The 26,398-nt window shown below is 35.6% G+C and overlaps 1 protein-coding gene and 1 pseudogene across 4 annotated transcripts in view; one reads left to right on the plus strand and one right to left on the minus strand.

Annotated features, from left to right (window-relative positions):
* DSCAM (DS cell adhesion molecule) overlaps window positions 1–26,398 on the plus strand; it is an 829,709-nt gene that overhangs the window by 607,788 nt on the left and 195,523 nt on the right. The window lies entirely within an intron of this gene.
* On the minus strand, window positions 3,843–12,896 carry LOC103098064 (arginase-1-like; annotated as a pseudogene).

Consider the following 26,398-nt stretch of genomic DNA (forward strand, 5'->3'; position numbering starts at 1 on the left):
GGAAAGGATCCCCTTCCCTGAGCTGGGGTTGGGGCAGGGAGTTTAAAACTTACCTGTAGGCAGTGAGACAGGGCAGCAAGCAGGCAGGAAGGAAGGTTCAAAGTCCCTTCTTAGTTGCCAGAAATGTGGTTGGGAATAAAGAAGGGAAGGATATAGAAAAGGAAGGGAAGGAAGGTAGCCAGGGGTGTCCCCCCCCCCCCCACCTTGGCAGGAAAATTGACCAGGTTTTTCTTTTAGGTAGGCTAGGAGTGAAATTAAATCAAGGTAGACTCCAAAGAAAGTTAGAGAGGTCTCTTTAGGGTTTAGGAAAGAAAGTTTGGGAAATCAGGGAAAGTTTGATCTCCCACAGCAATGCAGGGATCAAAGCTCTCTGCCGAGGTTAGGGGGGGAAAGTGCCAAAACTCAAACTTCTCTCTTCTTTTATTCTCGCTCTCACACCTCCCACAAAGGAAGTGGGAAGTGTCAGAGGAAGTTGCAATAGGACATCCTGGGAGATGGAGTCTCCCAGGGCCACAAAACCAAAACCCCTCCTCAGCTCACAGACGTAGCAATTGGGAGGAAATATCAGCTCCAAACCATCACAGCAACAGGAAGTCAAAGAGACCCCCATCACTCCTGATGTCTGTTCCCAGTGTTCTAGAATTCAATCTCTGCAGTTCCAGAGCATGCGGTCAGGTCCAACACACTTCTCTCTCTGCAAAATCCTCTCTGTTTCCTTTTTGCACCCATTTCTTTCCTTTCCTCTTTACAATTGTAAGAGGAAAACTGTCCTTATAGTGTCCTAAGAACCCGGAGATAAGAGGTGATCAACCACATGAAAGACTGCACAAAGAATGTAATTGAATTGGCAATCAAGATCTCATTGGTAATTTTGCAGGGAGTTTCAGTACAATGAAAAGGTTGAAAACCAGATTATAAGGGGTTAAGTAGAATGAGAGAAAATGGAAGTCCCTGTTGTAGACATCTTTTGCTAGGAGTTGAAACAAGACGGTTGAAGACATAGAATAATAGCTAACAGGAGTGATGAAAGGCTAAGAGTGGCGAGTTATTTCAATTTGGGGAGTTTGTGTGTACTCTGTCTTGGCACCATTATAGTAAGCCCCTGGGAGTCACCAGATTCCCAGACTCCCACCTGCTTTTATTTGTGGAGAGGGAATACTCAGTCCATTTTCCTCATTAAACATTATCATTGGTGCTTTATATTGGCATTGCCAGCATTAAACCACCTAAGATCAAAGGTGAATAAATGGGACAACTTTGGTAGGAGTTCCACGGGAATTATAAAAAACAAGAACACAGACTTATTAACTTACTTTAAATTAATTCTATAACATGTTTTCTCTGTTGTGTGTGTTTCTGATATTAACATTATAGAAAAAGTTTTAAAAACTAGGAAATGAAACGTAGTAATCTTTACTATGAATTATTACTTACTATGAAAAATTAAATAAGTAAAAGGAAAGAGAATAAGAGGAAAACCAAGATTTCCATCTGGTATTGGGTAGATGCCTAACCATAATGTACTATATTTCTTGATAGTTAAATCAATTGATTCATATATATGAGAAGAAACTGAACTCGCTAGTAAATATACTTTGTTAGCTGTGGTACAAATGAAGCCTCATATACTCTAAAACCATATTAAATTCTTGATTTCAATAAATCTTGTCTTTTCAAAAAATAATAGGAATGGAAGAATAAAAGTCTTTTATTTGTCTTTTTTTAATGATGGAAACTCATGAGTATATTTGTAGACAGTAGGAAATGAGCCAGCAGACAGAGAGAGATTGAAAATAAAGTGAGAGATGACAGAGGAGCCAATATGTTGGTGGAAACAAGATGGAATGGGTTCACTAGAGGAGATAACTACATAAGGATTGAGGCTGCTTTATCATATGAAACAGGGGTGAAGGGGAATATAGTGGCAGAAGATATATGATTGGTATGACATGAAGGAAAGGGGAGAAGGAATTCAAAGCCTGGGGTCTCAATTTTTTTCTCTAAAATATGAGAAATTTGAGGAATGAAGTTTTAAAAGAGCTGCTGTGAGGGTAGATAATGAGTTGATGAGGGCAATGATAATGAATAGGATTGCTTAGCAGCAATGAGGGTCCAGATGAGGTTGGGTAACATAAATTTGCAATGGACCCAGTCAGAATGGTTGCATAAATTTCTCCATCTTTGTTCAGTAGCACATATGAAATGAAGGTGGTGAATGTGGGAAGTGATTAAAAACTGAGTCTTGGCAAGACTAGTGATTCCAAGAGAAAAGGACTGCATAGAGTTAAATTGATTCATGAAGGATTCAAGATAGGGGAAAGGAGAGAGAAGAATGCCTTGTATAGGAAATACTGCCTGGACAAGATTTAAGGGATCAAGAGATTGGAAGTCTCTCTGGAGACAAAGAAAAGGGTTGGTAAGGGAAGACAGAGAGAAGGGGGGGGGTAACAATATATTATGATCATAAAGGGGGATTTTAGAATTCTGAAACATGGAGGTGGTACATTTGTGAGTGATAGCAAGATAAAGGGTATGATGGTCCTTGGATGCACCTGACTCAGACTGGGTTATAGGAGAAGGTCATAGAAAGTGGTCAAGGTCAAGGAACTGAGTGGTTAGGCTATTTGAGGGAGACTCAGTATGTATATTAAAGTCTCCTAGCAGTTAGTAAAAGGACAAAAATTGGGAGCCATGATCCCATTAAGGAAGACACAGGAATGATCTGGAGGTCTATAAATGATCACTACCAAAATTTTAATTATGTGGTAGATGTTAATAGTGTAAACTTCAAAGGAGGATAGGTTATTGGGTGATGGAAGTAGGAAGGGAGCCTAGAAGTGAAGTCAATGGGAAGCAATCCCTGCCTGTTCCTGAAGGCAAGGAAAAGAAATGAAGGTCTTCAGCCTGTATTGGAAAAGTAGCCAGGGAGACTGTGTCATCAAGCCAGGATTCAGGTTTCATTAATACTTAGTGTAGGGAAGGAAAGGAAGAGATAACAATTTAGGACGAAGAGAAGTTTGTTGCTTATAGAATAGGCATTCCAGAAGGCAGAGTTGAAGCATTATAAGTTGTTTGATGGGAGCTTTGTCATGATACATTTGAGGGGAACAGGAATAAGGAATCTGTTATTGGAGGATGGGAATAAAATCTGGATTTAGACCTAAAGAGAGAATAATTGGGATGTATAAATTATGAATGGGTGTGAGGATGTTCATCATTAAATGAAAGGTACAACTCCTCTTTATTTTTTGTGTAGTCAAACATTACTGAAGAAGCTTTATTATTATAACAAGCCATTTCTCCTACACAGACTTAGTGACACAAGTTTAAATCATTCAAGCAAATATTTCTGAAGATTAAAATCTCTCATATTACTGTTGCAAGAATGGGAAGACATGAGTTCTTATTCAGGCTATTCTTCTTTATATAAAGAACTAAGCAAAACTCAAATGGATGAATATGGTCCTTGGGATACCTGTTTAGTATTGGCTTAAATTTGCTCTCTAACACATATTTCATATATAAATATACATGACAAATAACAAATTAATGCTGTTTGCTTCCTATTACCAGTTTTCACTATATATGATTATGTTGTTACACCAGCTAACAGCAAATTACTGAATTAGACATATGTTTACATTTCCTTTCCACTGTAAGTTATTTCCAATGATTACAGAAGGGCAAACAAAAATACTTTGATTTCATTCTAAAGAAGAGATCAAAACTTTATAGGCAAAAGGTTTTGAGGAAACTGTAAGCTTAAGCATAATTTTTAGAGCTGCTCATTTTTAAGCAGCATTGATTGAATTGATAAAGATCAATTGTCTGCCCCCCTATGTTCACTTCCCACCCTCCAGTTTCTTTTCAGACTTAATTACAGTCACTTGGCACTCTCGAGCTACTCCAAAACAGGACAGTCATCTCAACAGAAGTATTCATTGTCCAGGTGACTTCTTCTGGTGTCTTGACTTCCATTGTGTCTAATCTCAAGAGGAGCCCTGTATTATAGATTTCTTCTGTAATATAGAGACCTTCTATGAGAGTCAGACCTACAGGGATAGGTGTGCCAGTAGCTGGTGTCACAGATGTGCCCAACCCATCCACAACATAACTCAGATGAATTGGTCTTTTCTTCCTTCCTATTAAGTAACTTAGTGTTTCCTCCTTCACTTTGCCAATTCCAAGCTTATCCACTTCAGTCACTAAAAAATATTTAATACCCAGATCTTTAAGAATTTGATGTTCACCAGGACCCACATCTCTCAATCCAATATATACAATGTCCTTGGCTGATAAGCAAGAAGTCACCCATGATAATCCTAGAACATTAGGTATATTTCCCTTTAGTTTCTTCATAAGGAAAGAAACAGGCTGTCCATGAAAGTTACCAGATATGGTTGTCAGAGGAGTGTTGATATCAATATGTGCATCTACCCAAATGATGTGTTCACAAATATTTGTAACATCATATTCCAAAAGGAAAAAATAAATGTGCTTACATCCAAGAACCACTTAACTAGCAAAATTGAATATAATGCTAAAAGGGGGTAAATTGATCTTTAATGAAATAGAAGGCTTCTAAGAATTCCTGATGAAAAGATTATGGAGAAAGGAAGAGGAATATGCTGGGAGTGAAGGAAAGGAATATTGAGAAAAAATACCTCAGAATCAGTATACAGGTAGATCTTTACACAAACAAGGAAGAAGGTAAGGGGAATAACTGACACTTTTATCTCACTTTCATCTGAACTTCTCAAAATAAGGAAGACTACACACAGGCACTACTAAGTGAGTTTTTTTTAAATTAATTTCTCCTTTTTTATATTTAAGAGGAAAAGGAGCAAAAATATTTTTCAGTAAGAGACCACCTGCTGTGTAGGTTGTCAGTTGGTGATGCCTTGCTGTGCAGTTTGGCAGTTTAGCAATTTGGCAGTTGTTGAAAGTTAGAAGGGTATGGCTGAGTATGATTTACAAGTTGCAGACCATTGGAAGGGGCTTTTTCTCTCTGGGTCTCCTGGGGAGAAGTTGTGCTGTTAGCACTCTCTCTGGTTGGAGACAGAGAAACAAAAGTAAGGCCTTACTGATTAGCAATTAAATTGGGTAGATAAGGTAGATCGATAGTGTTATATTATTAGAGAGAATGGGAGAGTAGGCAAGGGCTTTGGCCTAGCAGAAGATATTGCCCTCTGAGGCAGATGGATCTAGGGTTTTCTAGAAAAATTTAGTTAGGATTGGGATCTGGGGTATAGTTACAAGCTATTGTAAGATTACTTTCACTTTCCTCTTTCCTAGTTCCTATCCATATTTCCTAATAATTAACTGTTTTGCATTAAATAAACTACTACACACTGGCTTTTGTTCAAACTCCTGCCCCAGAAATTTAAGCCTTCACAGTACACAAGCATGCACAAGCATATACAAAGTTGGGTCAAGAAATAAATTTCATTTAATTGGAACATGGGGGGGGGAGGAAGAAAGGAAATTAAGGAAAGGGAACATTAAGGGAGAGATTAGTTCTAAGCAAAGCAAAGTTTTTAATAGAATTATTTGTTTATTTTTCAGTGGCATGTAGAAACAATGATGAACAATTGTTTTCTGATTTTGTGATCCAGATTTTCTACCTCTCCTTGAGACATCAATAGCCTATAACAGAATAGGTTATACCAGTACCATCATGTAATATATAAAAAAGTGAGAAGGGAGAAACCAAGGTGTGGGGAGTGGGGTGGGAATTACAAAAAGGGAAGGAAAGAGAGGGGGGAGGGAATTTAATACACCCTAAAAAATAATAAGGGAACAAAAATGGAGGGGGCAGAAAGGGAATTAAAATGAGGGTAAGGATTATGGGGACTGCTTAAAAGTAAACCACTATTTTAAAAGGAAACAGTGAAAGAAGAAAGGGCAGAATTGGGAGAGGATAACAAAATGTTGGGGAATACACAGGTGGTAATCATAACTCTGAATATGAATAGGGTGAACTCACCCATAAAATGGAAGCAAATAGGAGAGTGGATTAGAAATCAAAATTTTGCCATATGTTGTCTACAAGAAACACACATGAGGCAGATAGAAGCATACAGGGTAAAGGTAAAAGACTAGAGCAAAATCTATTGAGCTTCGACTGAGATAAAGAAGATAGGATTTGCAATCATATTTGACAAAGTCAAAGTAAAAATAGATCTGATTAAAAGATAGAAAAGGTAATTACATCCTGATAAAAGGCAGTATAGACAATAAGGAAATATCAGAGCTCAGCATGTATGCACCAAATGACATAGCATTCAGATTTCTAAAGGAGAAACTAGTGGAGTTGAAGGAGGAAATAGATAGTAACTATATTATTGGGAGACCTGAACCTTCCTCTATCATATCTAGATAAATCAAAACAAAAAATAAATAAGAAAGAGGTAAGAGATGTGAAAGAAATATTAGAAAAATGAGAGTTAATAGATATGTGGAGAAAAATAAATGGGGGCAAAAAGGAATACACCTTTTCAGCAGCACATGGTACATTCACAAAGATTTACCATCTAGTAGGGCATAGAAGCATGGAAAACAAGTGGAAAAGAGCAGAAAAAATAAATGTAACCTTTTCAGATCATAATGCAATAAAATTATAATTAGTAAGGGTTAATGGAGAGGCAAAATAATTAATTGGAAATTAAATAATATGATTCTAAAAAATCAGTTAAAGAACAAATAATAGAAACAATTAATAATTAATAATAAGAGAATGACAATGATGAGACATTCTACTGTGGGATGCAGCCAAAGCAGAATTCAAATTAGGGAAGGTAGAGATCAACGAATGGGGCATGTAAATTAAAAAACTTGAAAGTGAACAAATTAAAAATCCTCAGATGAAAACTAAATTTGAGATCCTAAAAATTAAAGGAGGAATCAATCAAATTGAATGTAAAAGAACTATTGAATTAATAAGTAAGACTAGAAGCTGGTACTTTTTTTAAAATAGAAGAAGTTCTGGTCAATCTAATAAAAAAGGAAAGAATAAAACCAAATTAACAGTATCAAAGATGGAAAGGGAGACCTCACCTCCAAGGAAGAAGAAATTAGCCAATCATTAAAAACTACTTTGACCAATTATATTGCAATAGATAAAGCAATATAGGTGATATGGATGAATACTGACAAAAATATGAATTGCCTAGATTAACAGAAGAAGAAATAGAATACTTAAATAATTCTATATCAGAAAAAGAAATTGAACAATCCATCAAAGAACTTAAGAAAAAATTCCCAGGACCAGATGGATTCACAAATGAATTCTATCCAACATTCAAAAAACAGATAATCCCAATACTATACAAACTATTTGACAGAATAAGCAAAGAAGGAGTTCTACCAAATTCCTTTTATGACACAAATATGGTACTGATTCCAAATCCATATAGATCAAAAACTGAAAGAGAAAATTACAGACCAATCTCATTAATGAACATAGATGCAAAGATCTTAAATAGAATACTAGCAAAAAGTCTCCAGAAAGTGATCATGAGGATTATTCATTATGATCAGGTGGGATATATACCAGGAATGCAAGGATGGTTCAATGTTAGGAAGATCATCTACATAATTGACCATATCACCAAGCAAACCAACAAAAATCACATGATTATCTCAATAGATACAGGAAAAGCATTTGACAAAATACAACACTTATCCCTACTGAAAACACTACAAAGTATAGGAATAGAAGGGACTTTCCTTAAAATAATAAGCAGTATATATCTAAAATGATCAGGAAGGTAGTCAAGATGGTGGCCTAGAAGGAGCAGAAGTTCAGATCCCTGAATACCCTTCCATACCGATCACAAACTGAATGCTCCTAGGGGACTAAAAATCAAACCTAACAACAAGACAGAGCCAAAGAACCCTCCTGCTGGACTCAATTCAAAAGGTACCCCACCCCCCAAAGCTGGAATCCAAGAAAATTCAGTTTTAATAGGAAGGCAGAAGGAAAGTACCAGGACACCTTTCCCTGCCCACCTAGAGTGCTGAACCTTCAGCAGCAGCGGGAACAGGCAAAGGTGCTGGTCTGTATGGTGTATTTTGTGGGAAGGGCTGTGCCAAGCTCAGAGCATTGAATACAGATGGCAGGGAAGGAACTGGAAAGGGAATATAGAGCTGGCATCCTGGCCAGAGCTGTGGAGATCCTCCATATTTGCTCCAGCCTTCCAGGAGGTTTTGACCTCAGATCATACCCAACCCAACCCAGTTGAACTTAGTCCCATCAAAAGTCTTCAGAACTCAGGGAAGCCCAGGTTCCACACTCCTCCCTCATTGACTGCTGAATTTTAATCCAATCAAAAGCCTCCAGAGGAAAGGGAAGCTCAAACCCCCAACAACCCTCCCCCACAGACTGCACCAAGAGATCTTCTGTAAAAGTTCCAAGAGGGGAGACTGACAGAAGCCCCCAAAACCAAAAAAGAAAAAAGAGGAGCAAGAGCACAGACAAATACGGGGAGCAAAAAAGGGGTGAATGTGACCAAACAACAGAAAAAAAGAAAGAAATTACAATAAACAGCTTCTATACAGTGAACAGAACAGAGGGGGAGGGATCAGCAAATGATAAATCAGAAATCCCAGCGAATTGGATACAGGCTGTGGAAGAACTCAAAATGCAATTAAAAGCACAATTAAGAGAGGCTGAAGACAATTGGGAAAAGAACTTAAAAATTAAGATAAGTCATCTGAAAAACAGAGATATTTGAACTAAAATGAGAAAATAGTGTCTTGAAAGCCAAAATCAAACAGCTGGAAAATGAGGCAAAGGAGACGAAAGATGAGGTAAAGAAGATGAAAGATGACCTCCATAGAAAATCAGACCAGAAAGAGAAGGATGACCAAAAAGCCAGGAATGAAATCCAGTCTTTACAAACCAGAATACAACAACTGGAATTAAGTGGCCTCACAAGGCAGCAGGACACTAGAAAACAAAACCAAATGAATGGAAAAAATTGCAGAAAATATGAAGCATCTCATTCACAAAAGAGAATATTTAGAAAATCATTTGAGGAGAGACAATTTAAAAATCATTAGTCTACCAAAAGACCATGACAAAAGAAAAATCCTGGACACAGTACAACAGGAAATTATCCAAGAAAACTGCCCCAATATTCTAGAACAAGAGGGAAAAGTGGAGATTGAAAGAATCCACAGATCACCTCCTGTACTTAATCCCAACTGACAACACCCAGGAATCTTATAGCCAAATTCAAGAACTATCAGACCAAAGAAAAGATATTACAAGCTGTCAAGAAGAAGTCATTCAGATACCAGGGAACCACAGTGAGAATAATGCAGGATTTGGCTGCATCCACATGGAAGGATTGAGAGGCATGGAATATGATATTCCGGAAAGCAAGGGAACTAGGTCTACAACCAAGAATCAACTACCCAGCAAAACTGACTATATTTTTACAGTGGAACATATGGTCATTCAACAAAATAGAAGAATTCCAAGAATTTGTAAAGAAAAGATCAGACCTGAACAGAAAATTCAATGCCCAAGCACAGAACTCAAGAGAATCATCAAAAGGTAATTTTTAAAAGGGAGGAAAAAGAAAAACAAAACAAAACAAAACAAAACAAACAAAAAAAATCTTTTTTGAAAGAGACTCAATAAGTTAAAATGTTATGTATCCCTATAAGAAAAGAGGTCATTGTTAACTCTTAAAAACTGTTGTTATCACCTGGGCAGTTAGAAGAATTGTATACTTAGAGGGAACAGTGACAAACTGTATAGGATGAAAGGGCAAGACATAAATGGATATATAGATATATAGATATTATATATATATATATATACATGCATAAATACATATATGTGTGTGTATATATATATATATGCAACTATAGTTAAAAAAGAGGTTAATACTAAAAGAAATGGGAAAAGAAACAAATGGGGGTAAATTTATATGTCACAAAGAACTCATGGTGGGAGAGGGGAGAACATCAATACACTGGAAGGGTAAAAAGGTTGGCGACAGGAAATACTCAACTCTGACATGCTTTGAAATTGACCCAAAGAGGGAAGAAGAATCCAATCCATTGGGGCAGAGAATAGATTTGTGCCCTATAGGGGAGTAAAAGGGTAAAAAATGAACTGGTGGGGAGGGAAGCAGTACAAGTGAGGGAGAGGGTGGGGGTAATTTTAGAAAGACTACAGAGGAAAAAAAGGGGGGAATAAGAGGGGAAGGGGGTAGAAAGGGAATTAAAATAAGGGTGGGAACTAGGGGCACTGATTAAAAACAAACATTGGTGTAGAAGGAAATAGTGAAAGAAGAAAAGGCAGGACCAGGAGTAGAAATCAAAATGCTAGGAAATACACAGCTAGTAATCATAATGCTGAATGTGAATGGAATGAACTCACCCATAAAATGCAAATGAATAGCAGAGTGGATTAGAATCCAAAACCCTACCATATGCTGTCTGCAAGAAACACACATGAGGAAGATAGATATGCATAGGGTGAAAGTAAGAGGATAGAGCCAAATCTATTGGGAATCAACTGATAAAAAGAAGGCAGGAGTCACAATCATGATATCTGACAAAGCCAAAGTAAAAATACATCTAGTTAGAAGAGATAGGGGAGGTAATTACATCCTGATAAAAGGCAGTATAGACAACGAGGAAATATCAGTACTCAACATGTATGCACCAAATGGCATAGCATCCAAATTTCTAAAGGAGAAACTAGTGGAGCTCAAGGATGAAATAGAAAAACTATACTAGTGGGAGATCTGAAACTTCCTCTATCAGAACTAGATAAATTAAACCAAAAAATAAATAAGAAAGAGGTAAGAGAAGTGAATGAAATCTTAGAAACATTAGAGTTAATAGACATGGGGAGAAAAATAAATAGGGACAAAAAGGAATATACCTTCTTTTCAGCAGCACATGATATATTTCCAAAATTGACCATGTATTAGGGCATAAAAACGTTGCAAACAAGTGCAAAAGAGCAGAAATAATAAATGCAAATTTCTCAGATCACAATGCAATGAAAATAATAATTAGTAAGGGTACATGGAGAGGTTAATCAAAAATTAATTGGAAATTAAAAAATATGATTCTCCAAAACCGGTTAGTTAAAGAACAAATTGTAAAAACAATTAATAACTTCATTGAAGAAAATGACAATGATGAGACATCCTTTCAAAACCTATGGGATGCAGCCAAAGCAGTAATCAGGGGGAGATTTATATCCTTTAATTCATATATTAACAAATTAAGAAGGGCAGAGGTCAATGAATTGGGCATGCAAATTAAAAAAAAAAACTAGAAAGCAAACGAATTAAAAACCCTCAGATGAAGAGGGCAATTTGGAACTATTCCCAAAAGGCAATAAAAGACTGTCTGCTCTTTTATCCAGCTATAGCACTGCTGGGTTTGTACCCCAAAGAGATAATAAGGAAAAAGACCTGTACAAGAATATTCATAGCTGTGCTCTTTGTGGTGGCAAAAAATTGGAAAATGATGGGATGCCCTTTAATTGGGAATGGCTGAACAAATTGTGGTATATGTTGGTGGTGGAATATGATTGTGCTCAAAGGAATAATAAAGTGGAGGAATTCCATGGGGACTGGAACAACCTCCAGGAATTGATGCAGAGTGAGAGGAGCAGAACCAGGAGAACATTGTACACAGAGACCGCTACACTGTGGTACAATCGAATGTAATTGACTTCTCCATTAGTGGCAATGCAATGACCCTGAACAAACTGGAGGAACCTATGAGAAAAACCACTCTCCACATTCAGAGAAAACACTGTGGAAGTAAAAACACAGAAGAAAAACAACTGTTTGAATACATGGATCGAAGGGATATGGTTGGGGATGTAGACTCTAAATGAACTTCCTAGTGTAAACAACAACATGGAAATAGTTTCTGATGAAGGACTGAAGTAATATCCAATGAAATTGCGTGCTGGCAGTGGGAAGAGTGGGTGGAAGGGAGGGAGGGAAATAATGTGTTTATTGTAACCAAGGAATAATGTTCTAAATTGACTATATAAACTTATTCAAATGGAAAAATAAATAAAATGATCAGGAAGCATCATCTGCAATGGGGATAAATTAGAAGCATTCCCAATAAGACTAGGCATTAAACAAGGATGCCCATTATCACTTCTCTTATTTATTATGGTTCTAGAAATACTAGCAGTAGCAATTAGAGTAGAAAAATAAATTGAAAGTATTAAAATAGGCAATGAGGAGACCAAGTTACCTCTCTTTGCAAATGATATTAAGGTCTTCTTAAAGAATCCTACAGAATCAACTAAAAAGCTAGTCGAAATAATAAGCAACTTTAACAAAGTTGCAGGATGCAAAATAAAGCCACATCAATCATCAGTTTTTCTATATATTTCCAACACATCCTGGCAGCAGCAGTTGAAAGAGGAATTCCATTTAAAATCACTCTAGGCAATATAAAGTACTTGGGAAATTATCTGCGAAGACAAACACAGGAAATATATAAACAGAAGTACAAAACACTTTCTACACAATTAAAATTAGACATAATAATTGGAAAAACATTAATTGCTCATGGTTAGGATGAGCTAACAACCTAAATTCAGAATGGGTGAATGACTTGAATATAAAGAAGGAAACTATAAGTAAATTAACTGAACACAGAATAGACTGCTTGTCAGATCTTTGGGAAAGGAAAGATTTTAAGACCAAGCAAGAGCTAGAAAAAAACTAGAAAACATAAAATAAATAATTTTGATTACATTAAATTAAAAAGTGTTAGTAGAAACATGTGGGGGTCCAGCCCTCACAGGATCCAGGGTACCTTTGCAGGAGAATGAGGTCGATGGCATCAGAGAGGAGATGAGAGACAGTTATAGCTTTACCTGCAACCAGCATTGCAGAAAATTTCTCTGCTCAGCTCACTGATTTATTTTTATACACTCAGTGATTACACACACAGTTTCATTTCCATCATACATCCTTCCTTACCGTCAATAGAATAGGTCATACATTAATTTTTACAAAATCATTTGGCTGACATTCTATAATTATCCTATATTCTTTGATTCCATAAATTTTAACAAAAGACACAAAGCTTTGAAGAAAATACTTGTGTTCTCGTCATGGGGTTGCTCAGCTAGAGGTCCCTTTCTCATTGACACTTGAGATATCATACATGTGGTTAAGCTACGAATAATTATTCATTACACTAGCCAATTACATAATCAATCAGACTTCAAAGGATACAATCAATATAACCCATTCCAAGTATTATACCAACAACAATCTTCCATTCTTCAGTGCCTTTCTAAGGTATCCTTGATATGTTGTCTAGCCTAAGGGGTTAGCAAACAATTCAGTACATACCAGCCTTTCCATTAAAGGCGATTCTCTATATCTATCCATTTTCCTTCCATATTAACATACCAGATTAGGGAAGCTTGTCTTCCCTGGCCTTCTATTATGTAAGCTCCTGTATATGGAAGTAGAGGATTTAAGTACAACTTTGTTGGGGGTTTATACCTAGGGGGTTCCCATTTATGATCCCTTTCCAAATATGTACATAGGAGTTCTTAGGTCTGATTTTACAAGTAGAATCTCTTGACAATCTTCTAGGGAGATAAAGTGGGACATCTATTTCAACCCTGCAGGCATTAGGCTCTCACTTATTCCATTTGCATAACCAGAGAAAGTCTTTGACATTGAATCACTATCTACAAATTATTTAAGAAGTGATTTTAGGGAAATTTCTGTATCATTACATGTAAGGGTGGAATTTTCCTGGGAATCTATAAAAGCTCTAGTAACAACCTCCAGCTATTCTTCTGTTTCCCTGGGGCTGAGTCAGAATAGTAATCATAACGATTCCAATAATAGGAAGTACTTGTAAGAGAGGAGTCACACAGGGGAGTCTGAATGGATATTTCTATCCATCCTAGGGGCCACCATGCAGTCCCAGGATTCCACCTGTGACTGTGTCAAACAGTGTTGATTGTATGGCTCCCAGGATAAACAAAACCAAAATTAGAAGGGAAGGAACAAATTGGGAAAAAAATTTATAACAAAAACCTCAGGTAAAGGTCTAATTACTCAAATATAAAGGAAGCTAAATCAATTATACAAAAAAATCAAGCCATTCCGAATTGATAAGTAGGGAAGGAAAATTGTAGGCAATTTTCAGATAAAAAAATCAAAACTATCAATTAGCAAATGAAAAAGTCTAAATATCTTGTAATTAGAGAAATGTGAATCAAAACAACTCTGAAGCACCACCTAGCAGATTAGCTATCATGACAGCAAAGGAAAGTAATAAATGTTGGAGGGGATGTGGCAAAATTGGGACATAAAAACATTGCTCGTGGAGTTGTGAATTGATCCAACCATTCTGGATTATAATTTGAAATTATGCATAAAGGGATTTAAAAGACTGCCTGCCCTTTGATCCAGTCATACCACTGCTGGGTTATACCCCAAAGAGATCATAAGGAAAAAGACTTGTGCAAAAATATTTATAGCCTTGCTCTTTGTAGTGGCAAAAAATTGAAAAATGAAGGGATGCCCTTCGATTGGGGAATGACTGAACAAATTGTGGTATATGTTGGTGATGTGCTCAAATAAATAATGAACTGGAGGAATTCCATGTGAACTAGAATGACCTCCAGGAACTGATGCAGAATGAAAGGAACAGAACCAGGTGAACACTGTACACAGAGATGGATACACTGTGGTATAATTGAATGTAATGGAGTTCGTGAGCAACTTAAGAGAAAGAAAGCTATCCACATCCAGAGAAAAAAGTGTGGGATTAGAAACACAGAAGAAAAACAACTGTTTGATCACATGGGTTGATGGGGATATGGCTGGGGATGTAGACTCTAAACCATCACCCTAGTGCAATTATCAATAATATAGAAATAGGTCTTGATCAATGATACATGTAAAACCCAGTGGAATTGTGTGTTGGCTATGGGCAGGGGAATGGGGGTGAAGAGGGGTTGGAAAGAACATAAATAATGTAACAATCAAAAAATATTCTGAATTAATTAAAGAAAAACTTTCAATTCAAAAAGAAAATAAAATGGAATTTCTTTTTCTATCCCTCGCTATTGGACTCTGTTGATGAACATTTTTGTAGGTATATTTTATATTCTTCAACTTTATTAAAAACATTAATTGTTTTGACAAGTTTTTTAGTTTACTCTCTGGGGTTATGTATATATGTATACCATCAAAGCAACAACAAAGAGAAATAGCTTTGTTTTCTCAATGTCTATTCTAATTCATTAAATTTCTTTTCATTCTCTTATTGCTATAGCTACTATTTCTAGTACAATATTGAATAATAATGGTGATAATGGACGTCCTTACTTCACCCCTGAGCTTATTTGGAAGGCTTCCAGCTTATTTCCATTGAGGACAGTACTTACTGATAGATTTAGATAGATATCATTCACCATTTTAAAGAAAGCTCCATTTATTTCAATGTTTTTAGTGTTTTTTAATAGAATGGGTGCTGTATTTTTTGAAAAGCTTTTCTTGCATCAATTGCGATATACATGAACAAAACAGAAAAACTGAGTATTAATGAATTTAAGTATATTATATTTTAAACCCAGAAAGTCAATTAATAAGTAAATCCAAAATAAGTATAAAATAATTCTTGAAAATTAGGAGGAAACAGAAACAATGAAAAATAAGACTGTTTTTTTAAACTACAAGCTGTTCCAGTAAAATGATTTGACCGCCAATTATCAATCAACTTTAAACAGAAATGAAGAAAATCAAATTACTCAAATGAAAAACTAAAAAAAATAAAATCTAATCTCTATTACAAACAACTATATTCCATCAAAACAGATAATTCAAGACGATAAGAATATGAAAAGGGGACACTGACTGGACCCCTAATTTAATTAGTAAAAGGAAGTCCTGAATGAATAAATTCCTTCTACTATTTCCTATAAGATAAAATACAGTCTAATTAAATTAGCATCTAAAACACATAACAACCCAACTATAGGCTACTTTTCAAATATCCGAAATCACTCTTCTACTCCAGCCCAAATGGTTTACTTGCCGTTCTCCAGACTTGGAAATTCCATTTCCCAATTCAGTGTCTTTTTCCCTACCCAATTTCTGTAATGAATGTTTCACTTCCATTTTTTGCAATTCTTTTTTTTCTTCAGAGTTCATTTCAAATGTCTCTTTTGTGAAGCCACCCCTAACTCCTCTAGTTTTTAGTGCTTTCTCACTTCTAAAAGTATCTTAATTTCCTTAACTATTTGTATTTTGCATCTCCTCAAGGAGGCAGAGCAGGGATTCTTTTTTAGTTTTAAATGTTTGTTTTTATACTTCTCAGACTCTTGCACAGAACCTAGAAAATAGAAAGAACTTAAATGTTAGATGAATTGAATCAAATTGTTGAAAATGACTTTCATTAAAAAATTTCTTGCTCTTAAAGCTGCCTTCTCTGCTGTTTAGGGGCAACTAATATACTTAAGCAAACTTAAATGTTTCTTTCTCCTGATTAAATTCTTTCCCTCAGTCTCTCTACACTCGTCTACATCTTTTTATATCCTCTTGTCCATGTAATAGCTATTGTTCATCTCTCGTAGCGAATATGCAATAAGCTGATGACCAGTAGGATTGGGATGCTATCTAATCTTCAAAGTAAACTATGGTGAAATAGTATTCCAACCCGACAACTTCAGTTTGTGTCTGCATTTTTCTGCCTTTACCTGTTATTAATGAAAAACATGAAACTAGGTGACATTTTAATAGAACATTTGCAGTTTAAAGTAGCTTTTAGATGGGACGGTGGGAGGATTGAGGCATGTTAGGACCTTGAAGAGCTCAAATGCTAACAAACTCCCTAGTAAAGCTCAAAAAATATGCTGGATGAAATAATGACACAGAAAACTAAAGAAAAACAACCGCAAGGCTGTTTTGTTCTTTTCAGGTGAGGACTCACAAAACCACTGCCAAAATCCCATGAAGGTTATAAAAGTGTCAAGATAGCAAAGAAGAAGTCAAAGTGCAAAACCAAATACCCTCAGCATGGGGCAGGATCAGACAGGTGTATGGGCAGAAGCCACAGCAGGAAATGGGGCCAGAACAATACTCAGGCAGTGACCTCTCTTTGTGCCCACCTTAGAATAGCCATTCCCCAACACAGAACCCATGAAGCCCTGCAGAGGCCCCAAGAAGAGAAATGAAAATGAAAACAGCCTCACACTGAGCAGAAAGGCTAATATGACAGAAAAAGAAATGACAAATGTTGGAGGGAATGTAGGGAAATTGGGACCTTAATGCAGTGCTGGTGGAGCTGTGATCTGAGAGTATTTGGCCTTTTTGGCATATATTCTTGAGAGTAATTTGGTATCGTGCCCAAGGGTCATAAAACTCTGCAGATCCTTTGACCTTGCAATATCACTACTAGGTTTGCATCCCAAAAGAGATAAAAAATATGGGGAAAGCATCGACTTGTTGAAAAATACTTATACCAGCTCTTTTTGGGGTGGAAAGAATTGCAAACTGAGAATTTCCATCAATTAGGGAATGGATATAAGCAATGGGTATTGCTCAAGTTGTTTATTATTTTGATTAAAATTTCCCTTGATTCTCCAGAACTCTCTAAGTTTAGCACTATGTTGTCTCCAAGGAGTGACTGGTTTGGGGGGTTTTTGTTTGTTTTTTTGTTTTGCCTCATTGCTTGTTTTCTAGCTCTGTAAAATAAATTTTTGGTAGTTTGATATGATACTGAATAGGTAAATTCATTTGGATATAGTTATCATTTTATTATGTTGGCTAAGCCTATTTATGAGTAATTTATGTTTTTCTGATTATTTAGATCTCATTTTATTTGTGTAAAGTGTTTATTGTAGTTGTATTCATCTAGTTGCTGTGTTTATTGCGGCAAGTATGCTCTGAGTTGTTTTATATTTTCTACATTTATTTTAAATGAAATTTTTCTTTCTGCTGGACTTTGTGGATAATATTCAAATTGTTAATGATTTATGTGAGTTTATTATATCCTGAAATTTTACTCAAGTTTTACTCAAGTAAGATGAGACTTTTCCTGTTTTCTAGTGTTTGTAATGAGAATAGATGTTGCATTTGATCAAAAAATTTACATCTATTGAAATAATCATCAGATTTTTTTATGTTTTGTTATTGATATTGAATTATCCTGATCTGAGTAGTTATCCTGTACTGAGTAGTCCTTGTGATATATTTCTATAATATCCTTACTAGTATTTTATTTAAAGGTTTTTGTATTAATTTTCATTACATAAGTTGGTTGATAGTTTCTTTCTCTGATTTCACTTTTACTTATTTACATATCAGTAGTATATTTGTGGCATAAAAGAAAATTTGAAGGTTTCCTTCTTTGTCTATTTTTAAAAATAGTTTATATAATGTTGGAAGTCTGTTTTATAAATATTTGATAGAATTCACTTTTGAATTCATCTTGCCCTGAGTAATTTTTTTAGGGAATTAATTAATGATTTGTTCAATTTCTTTTTTGGAGACTAGATAATTTGGTTATTCTATTTCCTTTTGTTTTTTTTTTCTGGATAATTTGTATTTTTGTAAATATTTAACCATTTCACTTAGATTGTCAGATTTGGTGGCATATAATTGGGCAAAATAGCTCCTAATTATTATTTTAATTGCCTCTTAATTGGTGGTGAATTCACCGTTTTCATTTTTAATACTGGTAATTTGACTTTCTCTTTTCTTTTTAAAATCAAGTTATCCAATGATTTATCTATTTTATTGACTTTCTTTTTATCAAAATCAGTTCCTTTTAATATTTATTAGTTCAATGGCTTTTCTTGCTTTCAATTTGATTAAAAATTCCTTTGATTTTTAGGATTTCCAGTTTGATTTTTAACAGTAATGAGGTGATTAATTCTTTTTCCAGTTATTTTAAAATTGAATGCTTTCTCCTAAATATTGCTTTTGCTGCATCACATAAACTTCAACATGTTGTCTCATTATGATCATTCTCTTTAATGAAATTATTGTTTTTATGATTTTGTTACTTGACATTCTTTAGGATTATATTATTTAATATCCAATTGATTTTCATCTTTCTTTCTGCAGCCCTTTTATTAAATGTAATACTCATTTCATTATAGTCTGAAAAGGATGTACTTAATATTTCTGCTTTTCTGCATTTGGTTGTAAGGTCTTCGTGCCCTAAGACATTTTTATGTAGATGTCATGTGCCACTCAGAAAAAGATATATCATTTCCTGTTCCTACTCAGTTTTCTCCAGAGATCTATCATGTCAAACTTTTTTAAAATTCTATTCATCCCCTTAACTTCTTTGTTGTTTGTTTGTGTGTTTTTGGTTAGACTTATCAAATTCTAAGAGGGGAAAGTTGAGATATCCGCCACTAGTATAGTTTTACCATTTATTTCTTCTTATAACTTATTGAACTCCTTTAGGAATTTGTATTCTACCACTCATATTCTACTTCAAATATGATCTATTTTCCCTTTTGCTTTATCTAAGACCATGATTGCTACCTCTGCTCATTTTACTTCCAATGATGTATGAAATTCTGCTCCAGCCCCTTACTTTTATTCTGTTTCCTTTCCTTATATTATGATTACTCTTTCCTTCTATCTCATTTTTTACTTTCCCCTGCATAATCTCTCTCTCTCTCTCTCTCTCTCTCTCTCTCTCTCTCTCTCTCTCTCTCTCTCTCTCTCTCTCTCTCTCTCTCTCTCTCTCTCTCTCTCTCTCTCTCTCTCTCTCTCTCTCTCTCTCTCTCTCTCTCCCTGTCTCTCTCTCTCTCTCTTTCTCTCTCTCTCTCTCTCTCTCTCTCTCTCTCTCTCTCTCTCTCCTCTCTCTCTCTCTCTCTCTCTCTCTCTCTCTCTCTCCTGTGTGTGTCTGTCTTTCTCTCTCTCTCATTTCCACTTTTCCCTGCTCAAAAATGTTTTGCCCCTGACCACTTCACACAGTTTGCCTTCCCTTCCATTTTCTTATTTAATCTCCCTTTCTACTTCCTTATATGATAATTTAGATTTCTATCCCCCAACTGAGTGTGGCTTGTTATTCTCTCTTTGAACCAATTATAATAAAATGTAAGCATTGCCTGCCACTTCTCCTGGTCATCCATCTCTACTATGTTAACTTCTTCACACATCCTCATGTGAGGTAAGTTACCCTCTTCTGTCTCTTCTTCCCTCTTCTTACCATGCATTCCTCTTTGTCAGTTCTTAATTTTGTTTTTTTTTATATCATTTCTTTACAGTCAATTTGCTCCCATGCCTTCTGTCTATGTTTACTTCTTCTATAGGCCCTAACAGTTATAGTGTTCTGAATTTACAAGTGTCACCTTCCTACATAGGAATATAAATTATTTAGTCTTATTGATAGGATGTCTTGTCATTGTCATTCTCTTCAATCAAATTATTAATTATTTCTATGATTTGTTCTTTGAGAATAATATTATTTAATTTCCAATTTATTTTTGATTTGCCTCTCCAGGTACCCCTACTAATTATTATTTTATTGCTTTATGATCTGAAAAGGTTGCATTTATTTCTGCTCTTTTGCACTTGGTTGCAATATTTTTATGCCCTAGTACATGGTCAATCTTTATGAATGTACCATGTGCTGCTGAAAAGAAAGTATATTCCTTTGTGTTCCTATTTATTTTTCTCCACATATCTATTAACTCTCATTTTTCTAAGATTTCATTCACATCTCTTACCTCTTTCTTATTTATTTTTTGGTTTGATTTATCTAGTTCTGATAAGGGAAGGTTCAGGTCTCCCACTAGTATAGTTTTACTATCTATTTCCTCCTTAAGCTCCATTAGTTTCTCCTTTAAAATTTTGAATGCTGTACCATTTGGTGCATACATGTTGAGTACTGATATTTCTTCATTGTCTATACTGCCTTTTATCAGGATGTAATTACCTTCCCTAACTCTTTTAATCAGTTCTATTTTTACTTTGGCTTTGTCAGATATTGTGATTGTGATTCCTGTTGTCTTTTTCTCAGTTGAAGCTCAATAGATTTTGATCCAGTCTTTTACCTTTATCCTGTGTGTGTCTACCTGCTTTATGTGTGTTTCTTGTAGACAATATATGGTAGGATTTTGGTTTCTAATCCACTCTGCTATTTGCTTCCATTCTATGGGTGAGTTCATCCCATTCACATTCAGAGTTATGATTACCAGCTGTGTATTCCCCAATATTTTGATTTCTTCTCTTAGTTCTGCCCTTTCTTCTTTCTCTATTTCCTTTTAAAGCAGTGCTTTGCTTTTAATCAGTCCCCTTAATAGCCACTTTATTTTACTTTCATTTCTGAGTCATCCCTTTTTATTTCCCACTCCTCCCCCACCTTGGTTTTTCCTTTATAAATTAGCCTCCACACTCTCTTAATTTTTTTTTGTGTTTTTCCCTTTCTTAATTACTTTTTGGTCATTTTCTTGAGTTCTGTATTTGGGCATCAAATTTTCTATTTACATCAAGTCTTTTCTTTATGAATGCTTAAATGTTAAATCTTATTTAATCCCTTAAGTTTTCCCTTCCCTGTTTACCTTTTTATGTTTCTCATGTTTCTTTTATTTGGACATCAAATTTTCTGGTCAGCTCTGATTTTTTCATCAGGAATTCATGAAAGTTTGTCTATTTTATTAAATATCCATTTTACTTTAAGGGCATATACTTCATTTCACTGAGTAAATGATTCTTCATTGTAATTCTAGCTCCTTTGACTTCTGTAATACCTTTTTCTAAACCTTCTGATCCTTTTATGTAGAAACTGCTAGGTCCTATGTAGTTCTGACTACAGTTTTATGACAATTGAATTGTTTCTCTCAAGGTGCTTATAATATTCTCTCCTTGGCCTAGGAGCTCTGAAATTTGGTTCTGATATACCTGGGAATTTCTTTGAGTTTAAGTTTTATTAATTTCTCATTTGATTTTTAGGATCTCTAATTTAGTCTTCACCTGAGGATTTTTAATTTGCTCACTTTCTAGTTTTTATTTTTAATTTGCATATCTGATTCATTGACCTCTGCCCTCCCTAATTTGTTAAAATATGAAATCAAGGATATAAATTTACTCCTGAGTACTCTTTTGGCTGCATCCCATAGATATTGAAATGATGTTTCATCATTGTTATTTTCTTCAATGAAATTATTGTTTCTATGACTTATTCTTTAACCATTTTTTGAGAATCTTATTGTTTAATTTCCAATTAATTTTTGATTTGCCTCTCCATGTACCCTTACTAATTATTATTTTCATTGCATTGTGGACTGAGAAGGTTGCATTTATTATTTCTGCTCTTTTGCACTTGTTTGCAATGTTTTTAAGCCCTAATACATGGTCAATCTTTGTGAATGTCCCATGTGCTGCTGAAAAGAAGGTTTGTTCCTTTTTGTCTCTATTTATTTTTTTCCAAATATCTACTAACTCTACATTTTCTAAGATTTCATTCACTTCTCTTACCTCTTTCTTGCTTATTTTTTGGTTTGATTTATCTAGTTCTGCTAGAGAAAGTTTCAGGTCTCCCACTAGTATAGTTTTTCTATCTTTTTCATCCTTGAACTCCACTAGTTTCTCCCTTAGAAATTTAGATGCTATGCCATTTGGTGCATGCATGTTGAGTACTGATATTTTCTCATTGTCTATACTGCCTTTTATCAGGATGTATTTACCTACCCTATCCCTTTTAATCTGATCTATTTTTACTTTTGTTTTGTGAGATATCATGATTGAGACTCCTGCCTTATTCTTCTTAGTTCATGCCCAATAGATTTGGCTCTATCCTCTTACTTTTACCCTATGTGTGTCTACCTGCCTCATGTGTGTTTCTTGTAGACAGAATATGGTAGGGTTTTGGTTTCTAATCCACTCTGGTATTCACTTGCATTTTATGGGTGAGTTTATTCCATTCACATTCAGAGCTATAATTACCAGCTGTGTATTTCCCAGAATTTTAATTTCTACTCCTAGTCCTGCCTTTTCTTCTTTCACTATTTCCTTCTACATCAATGTTTTGTTTTTAATCAGTCCCCCTAATTCCCACCCATGTTTTACTTCCCTTTCTACCCTCCCTCCCTTCTTATTCCCCTCTTATTTTCTTTACAGTCTTTTTAAACTACCCCCTACCCTCTCCCTCTCTTTTACCCCACCAGTCTGTTTGTTTTCTTTCTACTTCCCTATAGGCCGCAAACCAATTCTCTGCCCCAATGTATTTGATTTTTTTTCCCCTCTTCGAGTCAATTTCAATTCACGTAAGAGTTGAGTATTTCCTATCTCCAACCTCTTTACCCTTCTGGTGTATTGATGTTCTCCCTCCTCCCGCCATGAACTTCTTTGTTTTATATAAATTAACCCCTTTTCTTTCTTTTCCCATTTCTTTTATTATTAACCTCTTTTTTTAGCTCTAGTTATATATATATATGTGTGTGTATATATATATATATACATATATATATATCCTTTTATATATGTGTGTGTGTTTGTGCATACATATATCTATATACATATTTATGTCTTGGCATTTCATCCTATACAATTTGTCACTGTTCCCTCCAAGTGTAATTCTTCTAGCTGCCAAGGTGATTATAACATTTTTTAAGATTTACCAATAACCACTTTTCTTATAGGGATACATATCATTTTAACATATTGGGTCTCTTAAAAAAGGGGGCAGGGTTGTTTTTCTTTTTGCCCTCCTTCTTAATTACCTTTTGTTCTTGAGTTCTGTGTTTGGGCATCACATTTTCTTTTCAGGTCTGGTCCTTTCTTTACAAATGCTTGGAATTATTCTATTTTGTTAAATGACCATACTTTCCCCTGCAAGAATATAGTCAGTTTTGCTGGGCAGTCAGTCAATTCTTGGTTGTAGACCTAATTCCCTTGCTTTCTGGAATATGATATTCCATGCCTTTCAGTCCTTCAGTGTAGATGCAGCCAGATCCTGTTTTTTCTTCACTATAGTTCCATGGTATCTGAACGACTTCTTCTTAACAGCTTATAATAGTTTTTCCTTGGTCTGATAGTTCTTGAATTTGGTGATAACATTCTTGGGAGTTGGGGATTAAGTAAAGGAGGTAATCTGTGGATTCTTTAAATCTCCTCTTTTCCCTCTTGTCCTAGAATATTGGGGCAGTTTTCTTGGATAATTTCCTGTAGTATGATGTGTAGGCTTTTTCTTTTGTCATGGTCTTCTGGTAAACCAATGATTCTTAAGTTGTCTCTCCTGGAATGATTTTCTAAATCTTCTGTTTTGTGAATGAGGTGCTTCATATTTTCCTCAATTTTTTCTTTCTATTGATTTTGTTTTATAGTGTCCTGCTGCCTTGTGAAGTTGCTTGCTTCTAATTTGTGTTTTCTGGTTGTTAAATACTGAATTTAATCCCTTGCTTCTTTGTCATCCTTCTCCTTCTGATCTTTCATCTCCTTTGCCTCATTTTCAAGCTAATTAATTTTGGTTTTCAAGACACTGTTTTCTGTTCTGATTTATCTTGCTTTTTAAGTTCTTTTCTCAGTTGTCTTCAGCCTCTCTTAATTGTGTTTTGAATTGTATTTTGAGTTCTTTGAAAGCCTGTATCCAATTTGCTGGAGTTTCTGGTTTTTTGTTTGTTTGTTTGTTTGTTTTTTTTTTTGCTTGGTGTCCATTCATCCTCCTCTGTTCCATTTGCTGTTTGTTCATTGCCTGGATAGAAGCTGTCATGTGTAATTTCTTTTTCCTTTTTCTGTTGTTTGCTGATATTTACCCCTTCTTTACTCCCTATAGTTGCCTATGCTTGTGTTCCTCTTGTTTTGTTTTGGAACTGTGGTTTCTGACTTTTCTGTCAGCCTTCACCCTTGGAGTTTAGTCAGCACACCTCTCAGCACAGTCTGTGGGGGAGGGATGTTGGATCTTGAGCTTCCTGGCCCTCTTAAGGCTTTGATGAGATTAAGCCCAGCTGAGTTGCAGAGTTGGATGTGCCCTGAGGCCAAAACCTCAGGAAGGGGGAAGAGGCAATATGAAGTGTCTCCACTGCTGCAACTAGGATACCCAGTCTGAGCTTGTTCTCCAGTTGCTTCCTCACCACCTGTGTTTGACTCTCTGAGCCTTGCACAGCTTTTCCCACAAGGTACTCCCTCCAGACCAGTACCCTTGCCCATCCAGAGGTTCCAGCTACCTCTGGAGGCTCAGCACTCTAGGTGGAGTAGGGGTCCTGGAACCTTCCTTCTTCCTTCCCCTTAAACCAGAATGTTCTCAAATTCAGGCTTTTGGGGAGTGTACCTTTTAAGTTGATTCCAGCAGGAGGGTTCCTCGGTTCTGTCCAGTTGTTAGGTTTGATTTTCAGTCCCCTAGGAGCATTTAGTTTGTAATTGGTAAGGAGGGATTTTCAGAGGTCTGTACTTTCACTGCCTCTAGGCCTCCATCTTGACCACTCACCATTTTGACTTCTCTTTCTAATGAAATTCTTATGATTATTGTTCTCTCTCCATTACAAAAGAAATATTATAAGAGCAAAGACTTATAGAATAAACATATATCCCACCTTAATCCCCCCAGATTATTACCCTAAAAGATAACATTCACAGAATTAAAACCTAAAGATTACCCATTACCCTCCCCCTCTCCCTCTCCACAGAGTTACATTCACTCCCATTATAAACCAGGCAAGTCAAGAACATCAATCACCTTCAAGAAACACTCCACTGCATACAGAAACCAGGAAACATTTCCAGGTGCTTTAAAGTAACACAAGAAAAGTAGAACTTGTACATTGAGGAAAACCCCAATTCTGGTCTGTCCTTAAACCACCCTCTGACCCTATACCTAGCTACAAAATGTTTTGTTATCCATCTCCTAAGTAATTGTGATTGATTATGAAAGCTGTCCAAAAGTAACAATGATTCTCCTTAGGGCAAGAGAGACTAACCCCCAAATCACCATACTCATGTCATTTATCTCCATCTCTGTTTTAGCAACAATGTTTCATTTACTATATCCTTAGGCTTTATATCTATTATGAGTTCTATGGAAACATGTATGTAGAAAATTGATTGTGTGGCAGAAAAGCATGTACTCACTGAACCTATCAAATAAACCAACCCTGTGCCATGAACAAACACTGTGTGATGTCTATGCAGATAGGATTGAGCATACAGTGTCTCTCACTCCATTGTTCAACTGGATCATCAAACTTAGGCAAAGGACCCTTACCCTCTGAGAGACCGCCGGCTCAACTCTCAGAGAAAACCTATTTCCGTATTATTAAAATTTGCAATAGAATTATCATTTAAATGCAAAATTCTCACTCATATCTATTGAACCATGTGATCAATCATATGTTTTTCTTCTGCTTTTCTACGCCTACAATTCTTTCTCTGGATGTGGATAGTGTTCTTTCTCATAAGTC

The sequence above is a fragment of the Monodelphis domestica genome, chromosome 4 (assembly GCF_027887165.1).
Source record: "Monodelphis domestica isolate mMonDom1 chromosome 4, mMonDom1.pri, whole genome shotgun sequence".
NCBI lineage: Eukaryota > Metazoa > Chordata > Mammalia > Didelphimorphia > Didelphidae > Monodelphis > Monodelphis domestica.